Below are 18190 nucleotides of genomic sequence, written 5' to 3'. Positions count from 1 at the left end.
GTTTTGGTACAAGTAATTATGAATTACTAAGTCGATTTTGTACATGACGTATTTTTATTAATAAGTTGATTTTTAATATGTTAAAAATACATTACAATTACACATGACTAGTGACATGTGACAATTGACAAATGACAAAATATAAAATCGACCACACATTTTTTAAGTGCCGAAAAATGGAGGGAGTATATGTTTAAATTGTGTTAAATAATTAAGTGGAATGAAAAATGATTACACTACTTCTAGCTATGCATGCCTAATTTCTTTTGTGAAGAGCATCTTGGCCATGCATTGGCTTCTTTTTCTTCCTCCACTCGGTTTCCACCTAGAAAAACAAGTTTTTTCTTCCAAAATCATTCTACTTTTACACTACATATTTTTCTAGTGTAAGATTTTTCCATTCTCTAAGATTACTAGAACTTAGAGATAGAAAATACTCCATCATTTTTCCTTCTCTTGGCCGAAAAACAAGAGAGCAAAAACAATATTTTGGGTCAATTTTTAGTAAAATTAATATTGTTCTAGATCAAATAATATTAGTCTTTTAAGAGGTTATCTTGGGTATTCATCTTTGGGAGGGATTCTAAGCTTGAATCTTTGTTCATCCGTATAAGGAAAGCTCAAGAACAAGTAAGAAGAAGATCTTACTTGTGCCCTTTGATCCGAAATTTTATAGTAAGGAAGACGATTTCTTCTCCTTTTGTTCATGTTTGCATGCATAAGATCTAGAATTTATTTTATGACTAAATAAATTGATTCATATATGAATATTTAAATTAATGAGAATAATAATTTCTAACAAGCGGTATCAAGAGCCTTAGGTTGTTCAATTGGTCTCCCTTGTGACGGGTTACCATTTGTGACGGATATTTTGTGAGATAAAATGGTAACAAAATGGGTTAGTGGAGAAAGGGGACCACATGAATAGTGTTGCAGAGAGAGAAAAAGTGGGTACATTGTGAGGTATAATGGTATCCGTCTTCAGCTTGTGACGAATATGTCATGTCTTCAATGAGAATTTGTGTAGGTTGTTTGCATGCAAATCGGTTATTGTTTTTCCGAGTTATACGATTAACAAATAAAACTTATAAATTTGTGTTTATTATGAAATATCACGAAATTTATTTGCATGTTAAAGTTTCTAGTCCTAAAATGTATTTTGGATTTTTTGGGTTTATTTATGGATTTTATTGTTCATTTTATATAATAATGGCATTAAAATGTGATTTTATGATAAAAATGTCATTTTTGGACTAAAAATAGACAAACTTTGATTTTTTCAGTGGTTTTTGGATATGTTTTCACATATATTATCTACTGATGGCCTGTAAATTGTCATAATAAAATGAGTTGTTATGCTCGAAATATGAATTTTTCAAGTTAAAATCGTATTTAAATGGGAAAATAGGTTAATATGAGTTATATTTCGAATCTGGTCATAGAAATTTAGTATGTTGTCACATGCCATTTTACAAGATGTGTGTAAAGTATTTGGCTATAATGAAGTCTTTATGCATGATTTATGAATTTTTGATGAAAAATCACATAAATAGTAACTTTAATTAGTAAAAATTGCTAAAACATATTTCATGACTAAGGAAAAACGTCACATGTTGCATTTTATCACACATTTCAGATCTAAAAGTGAAAAGTTAATAAAAATAATTTTCTCATATTTTTATGGTAATAATTGATAAATCCGATAAACCGCAACATTGTTTTTCTCGATAAATTTTCGAAATTTTTAACCTATGTTTTGAGCATTATGAGTGTCATGGTATTTTTTCCAGAATGTTCATGAGTTTAAATTTCAAATTTCAAATTTATTTGAAATTTTTAATGATTTATTTGAAGTTTATGATATAATATTGTATTTTTGAGTCCATTTATGAACAATTTTAAGAAATATAAGTTAATTATTGTCAATATGTTAGTGGAGACTAATTTTGAGTACTAAGTTGGTTAGGGTAATTAACTTGTACATAAATATGAATTTATGTATTTATTGTGATTATAAAAGGTTAAATCACGCAAATCCGTAAAAACCGATTAATATACGATATTGGCTCCTTAAAGGCGATTTAGCATAAAATTGGACATGTTCATACATATTATAATGCTGCATTTTACTTATGATTGTCATATTTTAATTTTATGTAATTTTTGAATTATGTAATTTTACTTAGTATGGCCTACGTTTTTAATTGGTATTGCCCGAAATGTATGGGAATATCGATTCGGTTGTAATTTATTGTGATCTCGTATCATCATTTTGTAATTTAATCGATTTATTTTTATTTTTTAATTACAAATGTATAATAGGAAATTATGTAATTTATTATGTAATTTATTTATTCCGGAGTTCCTTGAAGGCGGTGCCACTCGAGAAGGCGATCCATTAAAGAAAGTATTGCCTTGAAATGCGTGCCAAGACCAAAGTTCAAGGGACCAAAGGAGTTGGTTTCCGAATTTGTAATAGTTTATTAGATTTACTATTTTAGGAAGGCCATACTAGGATTTAATTTATGCTTTGCATTTTATTTATATGTTGCATGCATCGCTAAATCGTCATAACTAAAACATGCATCATCATTTTATCGAGTTTATCGACCGTGTCAATTATAATTATCGTAGTTCACCGCTTTACTTCACTTAAAACGTGATAGATAATAAATTGACATGACCTCTCGCTAAAAATAAACAATTGAGACTTAGCCTTACCAAAAAGTAGAAACCATGAAAACCTATTTCGTGAAGGAGTGCACTCGGCCACACCGGGGTACAAACCTTGTTACGTAGGGGAAGTGGGTGATAAATGTGTATCCACCGAACTCATGTTACTGAGGGATTTATCGGCCACACCGTGCCAAGTTAATGTGGGTTTAGATCATGGACACATTTATTCGAAATTTGGATTGAGCTCAACGGAAGTATTCGTGACCGTAGTCGCATGTGTTCCGGGCTAAAGATAAATATTAATGTAATTTTATCGACCAAGAGTTCTAAAAGTAGAATCGATTAAAGAGTTAATCCACCGAGTTATATTGATAAGGGATTCATCGGCCACACCGTGCCCAAGTTAATGTGAATTTGGATCGTGGAATCATTTATCATAGTTGGGTAGAGGTCACTATGTAAATGCTTTACTTGTTATTTACAAGTATTAATAAAACGATAGATGTTGAGTTTTCCACTATTCCGTTATCATATTGTTCTATTTCTTTACCGCAATTCATATACGATATCATTTCGATTTTTGATTCAAATCTCCATTAAAACATCGTAACTAAAGACAAATATGATTTTTCTTCTAAAACCTCGAATTATCCATTGTAAGGATCGCTTGTGAAGAGTATAAATGGAAGTTATTTGTGATCAAAAGGGTTTTTGATTCTTGACTAACATATCTACTTACAATTGTTTCTCATATGCTTAATTAAGTTAAGTACTTTGAAACGTTAAATCATTTTGGTAACTAGATTTGTTGGAAATCAAAATTGACCAAAATACCGCAACCACTTCAATGAAAGTTTTAAGAGTAAACGAACGAATGAAGAGTAGTCTTCATGAAATTAAATTTTGCTTCTCTAACCAAAGACTCATTTAAATGAGTGGGAGCATTCTTTTAAACCGTTAAGAAAAGGATAAGGTTCTAAGAAGTAAAATTGGAATGGAATTGATACAAGGTAATGTTAAAAGTAACGTTATTGAGAATAGCAATACTAAACCTATCAATCCCGACCGATAAAGTTTCCATTGTCTTAATTGTTGGGTGCTAAAAAGGAAACTACCCCAAATTATTGAAGAATCAACAAGTTAGTTGTGGGACATCTAATGGGACCTTCTTCTTTAAATGTTTATTTGATTGACATAAATTTTGCTAATACTCTTCGTCAATATTAGAAACCGATGGTGGTTTTCATCATTGTGTTTGATACATAGAATGATTAAAATATGACGACTAGCAACAATGATGTTGAGAGATAGAGTAATTGTGTACTCAATCTAGTTTTTGGATTTAAAGTTGTACTTAATTGTGACTATTAAGTGCATAAACTCTAAATAAGAATATAAACTTGTTAAGATACAAAAGTGGTTTCACTTTTGTGACCCTATACACCATAATTTGATGTATAGCTAGCCCATTATCAAGGTGATTATATTCTAAACCAAACTAGAATGACACATCATGTAGATAATGTAAGACTCAAATTGGTAACCCAAGATTAAACCTTAAATTCTGGAATGATGAACGCAAAGAGTTATCGAGTACTCTTGAAACCATTAGATTGTTAATCTTATGGTATATGCGTATCTTGTATTCAAAACAAGATGTCTCGTGCCATTTGGTTGAAAAGGAGATCGAGGTTGTAAATCATTGATCCCAAATAGGTTGATCCAAAATATGTGAATACTTTGATATAAGCCAAATGAAATGTGATATAGTATCACAAGTTAATCTCTCTTAGCACGCATTATGGGATAATGTGTAAATCAAACGCTATTCGATATGGTTTGGACTTCAATCAAGTTACTTTGAGTTACTTGATCCTTTTGAGGATTTTATCATTTTGTCCAAATTGTTTTTCCACTAAATATAAAACGAATCATATGAGATATGAAATGGTAGAGTACCATGCTTGTAAGTTTTCAAAAGAAACAAATGCTCATTTTTCCCTTACTATAATACAAGTTTATAATACGAGTACAACGGGTTTGCGGCTCGTGAAGCTCTCTTTCTAGAATACAAGTTTATTTCTAGAAGACAGAGTGGGAGAAATTATTCAAAGAGCCACAAAGAATGTTATGTCGCAAGAAACTGATCTTTCTTGGCTACATGAGACGTTTTGTGTAAGACGTTATTTCTTCAAAACCTAGGAGGTTAAAGTCATCACTTGTTGAAGACGATGAATTAGTGTTACTTTTAGAAAGTAAAGAGATTGCAACTTACAAAGAAATTGTTTGATTCAAGTTGATTACTTCTGGAAAGTAATGAACATATGACTTACATGAGAGTGTTTAAGTCACAACTCAATACAAGGTTTAGAGCCATGAAAATCCGAAATAAAAGGCTTGATTAGTGACAAAGGGTTTTGCACTAATAAAGAGAGATTTCAAAGCTTGATTGGTAGCAAAGGGTTTTGCACTAGTTGAAATGCTTAAGTCTATTTGGATCTCCTTAGGGATTGTGTTTCATTATGATGATATACATATAGCGAGTGAATCTAAAACCCACTTCTTCAATTAGAAGGAATGTATTCAATACATGTCTTGAGTTTTGTCGATTCTTGCCATCCTAAGATAATGTGAAACTTAAGAGAGGGTCTTAAGTAGGACATCAATGAGTTGGAATCAATATTTTGATCATGTTATAAAACTTTTCTCGATAGGTCAAGAAGTTGTGTTTATACATAAAGTTTAGTGGGAGTTATGGTAATTTTAATTAGTCAAATATGAGGATGACATATTGATCATTGGGAATGATTTAAGACTTTTGGAGTATTATAATACAAGTTTAATATCCGGATTTATGAAGATAAATCTACATGATATTAGCGTCAAATAAGAAGTCTTATGTTGATAAGATTCATGACTAGTTCAATCAAGTTGAACATATTTGATTGATTCCATTTGCTTCCGCTGTCGGATCAATTAAATAAGTGATGATGTATAACACTTCATATGCTTTGAGTATGATGAATTATTTCCGACAAAACCATAATCAAAACACATTAGGATGGTTAAGGTACCATTGTGGCTATGTTATTTAAAAAATAGATTTGTTAGAATCGTTCTAAGCAATAAAGAACAATGAGGATGCTTACAATGGAAATTGAGTACACTTGCAATCATGAGATGTGCAAGAAGGATGAGTCCCGCACACTGTGAAAACAGTGGGAGCTATTCTAAGGCTAGAGGGCCTATGTCTTGATTGGATCTCGACACGTACTCAGAATGTTTTGTAATGCAAATGTATACATTACAAAGGAAAACAAGTATGTAGTAAGGTTGAGTAAGGTCCAAGAAGTTGATAAAACCTACTAACCAAAGCCTTCTCTTAGGCTTAACATGATGAGTCATGTCATTTCAATTGAATTGAGATGAACAACTATATACAAGATCTAAATTGGATATGAAGTAGTAATCAAGTATTGACTACTCATATGATAATCACATTTGTCGTTCGAGTTTTTAAAATCTGAAAACTCCTTTTATACTTTGTTACATCCAAACGGGTTGTAGAGACAATATTGAACCCCGTTAAAGTGAACCCGGATTAACATGGTCGTATTCGCCCATAGTCACTTGTATGAGGTGACGTCTCGAAGTGACTAGAGTGTGATGCGATTGATGGCAAGTTCAAATGCCATAGAGTCATATGAGATGACTAGTCGATCACATATGCAGACTGTTAGGAACACTTTGTCGGGCCTTATGACCGCTTATAGAGTTCTGGCAAATTTATATAGCCTGGTCATGGCGAGAGCTACTATAGTATTCTAATGAGTCGATTATTTTGACTAAAGACTGTTCACCTAAGGTGGCACAATTTCAGATTAACTTTGATTTGTGTTACTACGACCTTTGTAAATGGGGTCAAATGGGCATATTTTGGGTTATGATGGTTGTGGCTAGTCGAAGGGAATGAGTGCGATAGGAATTGTCCACCCCCTTGTCAGGGTTAAAACAATATCTCAGGGCCACTCGAGGAGTAATGAACTGGAAATGCGTGGCCACGCTCGGAAGGTATCTATGGTAGATAACTCCGGTCAATCAGTTATTCTCCAGATCGAGGAAACCACTCTCGATATGATCACTTGCAAGTACGACCTGAAAGACACCTTGCATTGAGTGGGAGATAGTAATAGGACAAGAGAATTGGTGACGCACACTTGTCGAGGACAAGTGGGAGATTGTTGGAACATGTGTCCTCCGACAATAATGCGATCACAACTGTCGATCATGATGATCACATGTTTAAATCTCATTTTAAGAATACATGTGGGAAGTAATATTTTACAGTCAACTGGTCCACACATATCGGTAATGATTGGCTAACTAGAGTTTGACATTACTGTCGTGCGACGGTGGTGATCAGTTGATCCCCTTAGGTCATATCTAAAGGGTAACACTCTTAATTGATTATTTAATTGATCGTATGCTGATACGGGTTAATTAAATTGCTTAAAATTGATGGACGATTTTGTGAGTATTATTGACGTATCTTATTGTAATTCGATTAAATAAGATACGGTCTAAGTAATCAAATTGTTTTATTACTTAGATAAAATTATTGTTTACGAAACAATTAAAACTGAATGAATAATTTATTATAAATACAAGATGTTGTGATTTATAATTGGTAAACCATTTTGGTACAAGTAATTATGAATTACTAAGTCGATTTTGTACATGACGTATTTTTATTAATACGTTGATTTTTAATATGTTAAAAATATATAACAATTACACATGACTAGTGACATGTGACAATTGACAAATGACAAAATATAAAATGGACCTCACATTTTATAAGTGCCGAAAAATGGAGGGAGTATATGTTTAAATTATGTTAAATAATTAAGTGGAATGAAAAATGATTACACTACTTCAAGCTATGCATGCCTAATTGCTTTTGTGAAGAGCATCTTGGCCATGCATTGGCTTCTTTTTCTTCCTCCACTCGGTTTCCACCTAGAAAAACAAGTCTTTTCTTCCATAATCATTCTACTTTTACACTACATATTTTTCTAGTGTAAGATTATTCCATTCTCTAAGATTACTAGAACTTAGAGATAGAAAATACTCCATCATTTTTCCTTCTCTTGGCCGAAAAACAAGAGAGCAAAAACAATATTTTGGGTCAATTTTTAGTAATATTAATATTGTTCTAGATCAAATAATATTAGTCTTTTAAGAGGTTATCTTGGGTATTCATCTTTGGGAGGGATTCCAAGCTTGAATCTTTGTTCATCCATATAAGGAAAGCTCAAGAACAAGTAAGAAGGAGATCTTACTTGTGCCCTTTGATCCGAAATTTTATAGTAAGGAAGACAATTTCTTCTCCTTTTGTTCATGTTTGCATGCATAAGATCTAGAATTTATTTTATGACTAAATAAATTCATTCATATATGAATATGTAAATTAATGAGAATAATAATTTCTAACAGGTTTGGGTCCCGAAGCCGAATCGATTAGATTGTACAACACCTACAAATCGACTTAATCCTCCCTACTCAACAATATGCATGGTCTAATGAGACTCGAGTTGGTTTATGTCTTACAAGTCTCATTGAAAAGGTTAGTGATGGGTAAAAAGTGCAAGAATTCATAGGCTTGCATTTCATCAAACATAACATGTGCATAAGTTAAGATCACAACAAGCAAGCAAATAAATTATGTGAACATTTTAGATTAAGCATGAATCATTCCCCATGTTGGTTTCCCCTAATTCCCCATTAACCCTAGTTAAAAGAACTACACACTCAGTATCAAGTTTAACATGTTAACAAGGTTGTCAACCATATCAACAAAGCAAAACATAATGAATAAGTAAAGATGATTAACAATAATTAAAAAGGGATTAAGAGAATTATAGCTAATGATGATTCCAAAATAATAAGCAAAGAATAATAGAAGTACTTGATGAATGATTGGAAGGTTGTCAATCCTCCAAATAAACCCAAATAATCTTCAATTACCCGAAATAAAGGATGAACAGTAGAGAAATTATGGAAATGAGATTTGTATTAATACTTGATTAAAAGTTTGATTACAAGATTAAAGAGAGATTAGAATAATATAGACTACACTAAAGATTGATAGGAAGAACATGATAATCTAATTAGTATAATGGGGATTAGGTGCACAAATTAGGGTTACTAAGGGCTTAAATGACGATTAAGTCCTTAAGAAAAGTTGAGGAAATGCTCCTCTCAAAGAATGATGCGAATCTCCTTTTTGCTAGTCTTTCGAAAATATGCGCATCCCGAGTAGAACAAGGAGATGCCGGGCTGCACTGGAGAACAATCCGAGCGTCCAAAAGGTCGGGACGAGCGGATTGTGCCGGTGGTTGACGAGCGGCTTGGTAGGTGGGATGCTCGGACTGTGGAGCTCTTGGACGAGCGGCCTGGTGCTGGGACGAGCGGATTCCAGTCCAGTGAGCTTTTTCTTCTTTTCTTCTTTTCTTCTTCCAACAATCCTCCGGGATCTTGTCGGAGATGCAAGGATTTTCTTCATCATTGCCCATATACTACATTTTTTACAAAGGTCTTCTAGTCTTGTCTTTACATTGATGCTTGGTAATTAGATTCAATCAATTTAGATCTATTTTGCCATGAAAATGCAAGGTATGCACTCCTCTCTTACCAAGGGAACAAAACCTCAAAGAATATGCAAAACAAAGGACTAAAGATAGTAAATGACCCAACTATGCACTAAAAAGCATAGGAACGAGGCTAATTCGGGGACTAAATATGCTCAAATATGTTGGAATATGTGTCATCCGACAATAATGCGATCACAACTGTTGATCATGATGATCACATGTTTAAATCTCATTTTAAGAATACATGTGGGATGTAATATTTTACAGTCAACTGGTCCACACATATCGGTAATGATTGGCTGACTAGAGTTTGACATTACTGTCGTGCGACGGTGGTGATCAGTTGATCCCCTTAGGTCATACCTATAGGGAAATACCCTTAATTGATTATTTAATTAATCGTATGCCGATACGAGTTAATTAAATGCTTAAAATTGACGGATGATTTGTGAGTGAGATTAACGTGTGTTATTGTAATTCGATTATATTAGATACGGTCTAAGTAATCGAATTGTTTTATTACTTGGATAAAATTATTGTTTACGAAACAATTGAAATCGAAATTGAATGAATAATTTATTATAAATACAAGACGTTGTAATTTATAATTTGATAAACCGTTTTGGTACAAGTAATTACGAATTACTAGTCGATTTTGTAAATGATATAATTTATGAGTATGTTGATTTTTAATATGTTAAAAATACATTACATTGTGACATGTCATGTAATATGTTACATGTGACAAAATTAACAAGTGACAAAATAAAATGGACTACCCATTTTATTTTAGGTATACCGAAATAAGGGAGGGAGTATAAGATTTATATTGTGTTTTATCTTGAGTGGAAAACACAATAATTAAATCTAGCTAGTAGCCATGCATACCTAGCTTTTGAGAAGAGCAATTGTTTCATGCATTGGCTCCCCCATGACCCATACCCCAACTGGTATTCCCACTAGAGAAAGACTAATGTTTTCTCTTTAATTATTCATTACTCATATAATATTTCTAGTGTGTTAGAAATATACTACTCTCTACATCTTATAAAAAATTAGAGAGATAAAATCTCCAAAATTCCTTCCTCTTGACCGAAATTGCAAGAGACCAAAATAAATATTTTGGGTCAATTTTTAGTAAGATTAGTATTATTTCTAGTACAAATAATATTAGTTATTAAGGGATTTCTTTGGGTATTCACATTTGGGAGGGATTCTATTTTGGATCCTTTGTTCATCCATTTTAAGGAAAGCTCAAGAAAAAGTAAGAAGGAGATCTTACTTGTGCCCTTTAATCCGAAATTCCATAGTAAGAAAGACGATTTCTTCTCTTGTCTATTTTTGTTTGCATGCATAAGATCTAGTTTTAATTTTATGACTAAATTAAAATGTCACATATATGAATATGTAAATTAATGAGATTAATTATTAATACCCGTCGTTGTGAGTACCAAAAATAAAATTTATATTTCCTATTAAAACTAACCTAGGCTAGTGGTAACAAGGTCGAACCACAAGGAGGCGAATGTAATTAATAATTGTCTAATTCTAGTCTAAGGTAACGAATGTGGGGGTTGAATTGATTTGGTCTAAAGCTAAAGGCAACAAACTAATTAGACGGATAAAACAGATAAAAGAAGGGGTACTAGGATGGTCGGTTCACTATAGTTTCGGTGGCAGCATACTAAGTAGGTCTAAATAAAACACACGAGGCGGGAAAACAAGAGGTCCTCTCGGTCCACTCTTAACAAGTAGCATCTTTCGATCTCGCTACAAGTCCCTAATATCACTAATACTGACTTTCGTCCTGAAAAGTGACAAAAAACCTAAACTTTACCTATCTTTCGATCTCAGCAAAGTTTAGTCATTTTAATTGATGGTCAATCAACCTTCCCTATCTTTCGATCTAATGGGCAGTCAAATCCTAAACATTCAACTAGTCCCGTGCACTCGATTCGTCAAATATAGAAATTAAAACAATTAAAACGAAACAAAACCTCACGTGGCCAGTCGATCGACCAGGTACGGCGGTCGATCGACTGGCACGCGATTTCAGTCTACTATTATACGCCGCCTAATCCTACAGATTCCCTACATCCTAGCACAATAAAATTAGCTACTCATACTAGGAATGATAACAACAATGAAATTGACTGATAATTCTACTGAATTCATGCTCGAAACGATTAAACAAATAAACAATATAAAACGATAATTGTGGCTTCGGGAAACTAACTATCAATTTCTATACTATCAATGCAATAAAGATGAACTGAAATAAGAGCAGGGGAATACCGAAATTGCAGAGAATTGTAACGGAAAGATTAAAAGCACGAACGAAAATCCAATGCGAAACAATATTCCGAACCCTAATTATTTGATATTCTAAAACTTAATAAAAACTGAATGTTACTGGATAATTTTCTGAATGAATATCTCTTTAAACTAGGTTACGTTATATAGCAAACTAACGTAACTTTATTCCTAAACCTAACATAGCTTTGGGCTTCAAGTTTCTCGATCTATTGATTCACGTCTGAAGTAGCGGTTTGGTCGATCGACTGATGGGACTGGTCGATCGACTGGTCTATGCTGAACAGTAGCTACTGGAAGCCGTGGGTTGGTCGATCGACCATAGGACCCGGTCGATCGACTGCTTTAGCTGACTCTTGACTTCTAACTTCTCGTGGATTTGTCTTTCGGGCCTCGAAATACGCACCAAGCTCATTCCCTGAGTAAATACTTCACGTCAGATGCAATGCAAGATACTCGGGGACGGATTTGGCTCAAAAACTACTCATTTCCGCATAAATCTGCAATATTACATGAAAATACGAAAGTAGACGAAATGGGGTAAATAGTAGCCTTAAACTACATAAATGAGTTCTGAAATGCGTGTAAAATAGGGTGTAAAACTTCATATAAATGACACGCATCAAACTTCCCCAAACAAAACCCTTTCTTGTCCTCAAGCAAGAACTAGACTCGATCTAATGACCTATTGGAACGAGTTCAATCTCAGAGCAAAATGCAATTGAATAGCCTAAACCAATTTAATCCACAATCAATTAGCAATGTGACTCATGCAAACGAGTTATGAAGTCGTTAAAAACTGCTGAACCGTTGACTATAGAGACTTATCAAATTGGACTCTCACGGGTCGCTCAAATCACTCAAATAAGCGCAAGGTGAATAATGTATGAGATGGAAAGAAGTAATATTGTAGTGACTCTCACCTAACTACGACCTATAAGAACATGCCTGCAATATAATATGAAAGTAATCTCTACAACCGTACATATACATTCCAACCAAACAGATGACCATGAGACATGCCGAGGTAAATATGGGATATGTGAGGTAATGGGCAGAAAGAGGCAAAACATTTATGGAAACGTCGAGGTACAGGTGATCAAGCTAGTACTGAAACAAAACCATATGACAACATCCTTCTTCTTGCTCAAAATTCAATCAATGCGGTGCTATAGCAAGCACAAAACTCACAATCTCCGTAATAAATCAACTCCCCATAATATATAAATGAAACATGGGAGCAAAAATCGCCATTTAATAAAGACTTGAATCGTGCGAAAATGATTTCTTCTCTTTCCCTTCTCGGGTAGCGGCCGATCGACCAAAAGAGGCAGTCGATCGACTGCATTAAACAGTACAGACCCCTTTGTTTTCTCTTTTTCGAATCATTTTTTTTCTTTTTTCTTTCTTTCCTTTTCTTTTCTTTCCTTCCTTCAATTTCCCAACAACATCTCAAACATGAGCATATGCTACCAAAAACAAAGTAACAACCCCAAAAACTAAACTACTAGCTTGACAAAGGCAGGCTAAATGTAAGATGTAGTTAACAGGACAAAAAGGTTATTTTGGCAGTGTGGAGATTATGGGTAAAATGAGAAAAGGGGACCTCTACCACATGTGTCAACAAACCACGAACCGAATGCATACAGGTATTAAGCAGATTAAGTTCATATTTATGCATATTAATGAAACACGTCTCATAAGGAGTACTAATCACAATCCTAGATAAACTGGTCATGAATGTCACCAGTTATAGGCTCTAATAACTCAGAAATATAAGTAGTTTGCCATAATTCTAAGTCAAGTCTCAAGTCCAGCAAGTAAATTAACGAAAACTCGTCGATATGCATTTATGATTCTACTAATAACATGTCAATCAGCAAGGCTTAGGCAAAAACAGATGCAAATGCAATGTCATCATTGAAATACTACCGTTCCGACTCGACCTATATGCTAAAATAAACGTGCATTTTTTTTTGAAGTTTTTTTCAATTTTTTGAATTTTTGTATATATGAGAAACGAAACAAACAAATGCAAATTGAAATGTAAACGTGAATGCAAGCAAATGATATGGGACGCAAAACCATTCCCCGAACCAAATCGCACAATGTCCCCATTGTGCAAAATCATGTAATGAAGGAAAAGAGAAACGAGAATTTGCGAGAAAATAAAGAAATATGACATGAAGTGAGGACTTGGAACTCACAAGACTTTAAGCGCAGCAAAAGGAAACCTCCCCAAACCAGCGTGAGCTAGGAGGTTTCAGTAGCTAGCAGTGCTACCAATAGGTACCTGAAAAGACAAAAGAACCACGCATAAGTCCGAGAAAACAATTTTTTCAAGCGGTATAATGTGCATAAGATGAAGAAATTGAAGAAAATAGAATTATGTCGAAAAATAAAGAGAAGGAAAGACTCCCTCAATTCCGCAAAACGACCAAACACAGCAGGGGAGAGGTCGTTAATAGGATAGGCAACGGTCGATCGACCATCTCACTCAGTCGATCGACCAGGTGAACAGGAACAGAAGCTCCTAGAACTGTGCAGCTCAGTCGATCGACCATAAGGGTCAGTCGATCGACTGGAAATACTGCTGTAACTTTCTGATTTCTCAATTAGCTCGATAGCATGAGCTAATAAGGTCTAAAAACCTGCAAATGCACAATAATACGTGCCCAAAATTGCGCAAAACCCAAAGTAACCATCCTAAGTGTTTAAAATCCTAAGCAAACGAAATAAATTGCGAAGTCTCGCGCACACAAAAGCAATAAATAAAAGGTTCAAAAGCAAATAAAATGTAAAAGTTTTGAAGAAGTCTCAATCAACTAATAGTTGATTAAGAACGGCCACGGAATGGCCCACTTGACTGGCTTCTGGCTAAAAGAGGTAGCCTCAACGGTGCTCATCTTCTCAGCTGCACCCTTCTTAGCTTCAACATCCGTAGAGCTCAACGGATCGATAGCTTCATCATCTCCCCAATCAATGACCTCTTCTAGCTCATCAAAGTCTAGGTCGGACTCTCTCACTTTGACTGGCTCATCTTCAAGCTCCTCATCCGTGCCATAGCTAAGGCAACCTGGACTGCCTCTTGAAACGACTTGCTCCTTCACAGCTGGAGCAACATGCATCTCTCCCTTCCCCAAAACAGCTCCTGTAATGTCTAAAACAGAAGAATCATCCTCCACTTTGCTCCCAATCTGGGGCGGAGGTGTTACAACAGGAGTAGGAATAGAGACAGGCATATCAGAAAGCATAAAATAAGATTTCTTTTCAGAACCGTATTGCAAGTGACAGGCCACATGGGGTCTTTCTTCCTAGATGTATGGGCAAAGACAATGGAATGCTTGCCTACCTTAAAGGTCAAAGTACCTGAACCAACATCAATAATCGCACCAAAGAAGCGGTGTGCGCAGAATGGTCTACCTAGTATGATAGGTATGTGTGCATCTTCGGGCATATCAAGCACCACGAAGTCAACAGGGAAGAAAAACTTCCCTATTTGCACGGGGATGTCCTCTAAGACTCCTATTGGCTGGACCGCAGAGCGATCAGCCATCTGTACTGCCATATTGGTTACTGCAAAATTATTCAACTTTAGCTTCCTAGCAAGACTCAAGGGCATAACGCTAATACTGGCTTCTAGGTCACATAAGGCTTTCTCAATAGGAAAGGTGCCAATATTACATGGGACTGAAAAGTTTCCCGGGTCTTCTAGCTTAAGAGGTGCAGTATGGGACAAATAAGAGCATGTCTCCTCAGTTAATGCGATAATATGTACAGTTTCAAGTGACTTCTTTTTAGAAAGTAATTGGTTCATGAACTTCATATAAGCAGGCACTTGATTAACTAATTCTAGGAAAGGTACTTGCACGTTTAGACTACGAACAACATTTTCAAATTTATTGAAAGATACCTGTTCCTTCGTCAGCACCAATCTCTCCGGATAGGGGGCTGTAAGAAGTAACTTAGCCCTCTCCTCTAAGTCTCTCATGCCGGCGTCGGTGGATTTAGGCTGAAAATCCACCACCTTCTCCTTGTTGTAGCTCAACACTTCTTCAGTCCGTCTTAGAAATGAACCATTTATCGTCATCGGGTCGTACTTCGGAACCGGAACAGACCCATCAGCATTCGGGTCTTGACTCAATACTTTCGGAGTTGTCGTACCCCGAAACAGGTGATCCCTCAAGTTATTTGGCATTGGAGGACGAAAAGAATCACCTTCAGCAGCGCCCTCAGTCAAGTCGATCGACCGACTTGTACAGTACCAGAAGCTACTGTTTGCCGCACTTCAGTCGATCGACCGGGTATGTCAGTCGATCGACTGACATACCTGCTGTTCGTCTTTTTCTTGTTCTTATTCGTTCCAGCTTTCTTCTGACTCGGTTCCACCTCATCTTTTTCAGGGGCATCCTCTAGCTTAGCAGGCCCCTCAAGGGTAGACCCACTCCTCAAAGTAATGGCATTGAGGGTCTCTTTTTGCTCCGTTTGAGTTGGTAAGTGTCCGGGAGCTCGAGTTGTGCTCTTGCTAGCCAATTGCGCAATTTGGCTCTCTAACATCTTCATCCCGACCTCTCTAGCTTGAGACTCTTTCAGCAACAAGTTCTTAAATTCAGTAAAATCAGAACCATGGGATTGTTGCTGCTTCTGAGGGACATATGGAGGCTTTTGATATTGTTGTTACTTGTGAGTGGGCGCATAGCTTTGCTGCTGCTGCGGAGGTGAAGTTTGATTTAGGACATTCTGGCTACTCCACCTCAAGTTAGGATGAACATTCGGCTCATAGTAGGTGTTTGTCTGCCTATAATGTTGAAAGGCAGCACAAGACTCAAAGGGACTAGCACAATTTTCTGAAACATGCCCCTCAGCTCCACATCTTTTGCAGACGAAAGGACCGTCTGACACAGCATTCACATGGTATATCCCTCCTTTAGAAGCTCCTCCGAACTCATACTTATCGAATCAGGCCGTGAGAGCCTCTAGTGCAGCTACCGAAGGAGATTCAGCACTTCTCCTTTGATTTCCCTTCGAATTCCCATACTCAGCTTTATGGGTGGCTAAGTCGTCAATGATCTTCCACCCCTTAGTCTCTCCCATATTCTCCTGGAATCTGCCACTAGTTGCAGCATCCAGAATAGCCCTCTGATCGTCGTACAGCCCATTATAGAACTGATTGCATAGGCTCCATTTCTCGAATCCATGGTGAGGTATGGTTCGCACCAACTTTTTGAACCGAACCCACGCCTCGTGAAAATTCTCATCCGGCCCTTGTTTAAAGCTCGTGATCTGAGCTCTAATCGCATTGGACTTTGAGGCAGAAAAATATTTCTTGTAAAATGCCAAGGCCAACGAAGTCCAGTCTGTGATCCCATTAGCAGCTCGATCCAGGTCTCTATACCACTCCCTCGCAGCATCTCGAAGGGAGAATATAAACATAGTCTCTTTCACCTGGTCCTGAGTCACACCAGTTGGTGGGGGTATTGAACAGCAATAATCGATAAAGGTCTCCATGTGCTTAGCTGCATCTTCATTTGCAGCTCCCCCGAATTGGTTCCTCTCAACCAAGTTAATGTAAGCAGGTTTCGGCTCGAATTTTCTGTCTTCCCCTGGTAAGACGAATCCTTTGTAAAGATTCGCAGCTGTCGGCTCAGAGTGACTAGCTATGCTCGCTTCTTCAGCCATGACTGGAAAATCTGGAGATGTGACGGTCTCAGCTGAAGAAGTGGAAACAGGAGAAGAATGTGGATCCTCCTCAAATAGCTCGTTCTCGTAGTAACTAGATAGAGTACTCAGCTCTTCCTCTGTCGGCAATATCCTAGATGAACGTCTCAACTCGCGCAGGGTCTTTTCAATCTCAGGATTGAGCGGTAGTAGTTCACCACCTTGTGACCTGCGCATAAGAAGAAACTACAAATAAAATATGAGAATAGTTTAAGGAACGGATGTCCCTTAAACTAAAAGAAAGACTAAAATAAAACAACTAAAAATTAGAACAAATGCCTCCCCGGCAACCTTGCCAAAATTTGATACCCGTCGTTGTGAGTACCAAAAATAAAATTTATATTTCCTATTAAAACTAACCTAGGCTAGTGGTAACAGGGTCGAACCACAAGGAGGCGAATGTAATTAATAATTGTCTAATTCTAGTCTAAGGTAACAAATGTGGGGGTTGAATTGATTTGGTCTAAAGCTAAAGGCAACAAACTAAATAGACGGACACAACAGATAAAAGAAGGGGTACTAGGATGGTCGGTTCACTATAGTTTCGGCGGCAGCATACTAAGTAGGTCTAAATCAAACACATGAGGCGGGAAAACAAGAGGTCCTCTCGGTCCACTCTTAACAAGTAGCATCTTTCGATCTCGCTACAAGTCCCTAATATCACTAATACTGACTTTCGTCCTGAAAAGTGACTAAAAGCCTAAACTTTACCTATCTTTCGATCTCAACAAAGTTTAGTCATTTTAATTGATGGTCAATCAACCTTCCCTATCTTTCGACCTAATGGGCAGTCAAATCCTAAACATTCAACTAGTCGCGTGCACTCGATT

The sequence above is a fragment of the Silene latifolia genome, chromosome 7, assembly GCF_048544455.1.
Source record: "Silene latifolia isolate original U9 population chromosome 7, ASM4854445v1, whole genome shotgun sequence".
NCBI lineage: Eukaryota > Viridiplantae > Streptophyta > Magnoliopsida > Caryophyllales > Caryophyllaceae > Silene > Silene latifolia.
This window is presented reverse-complemented; position numbering follows the sequence as displayed.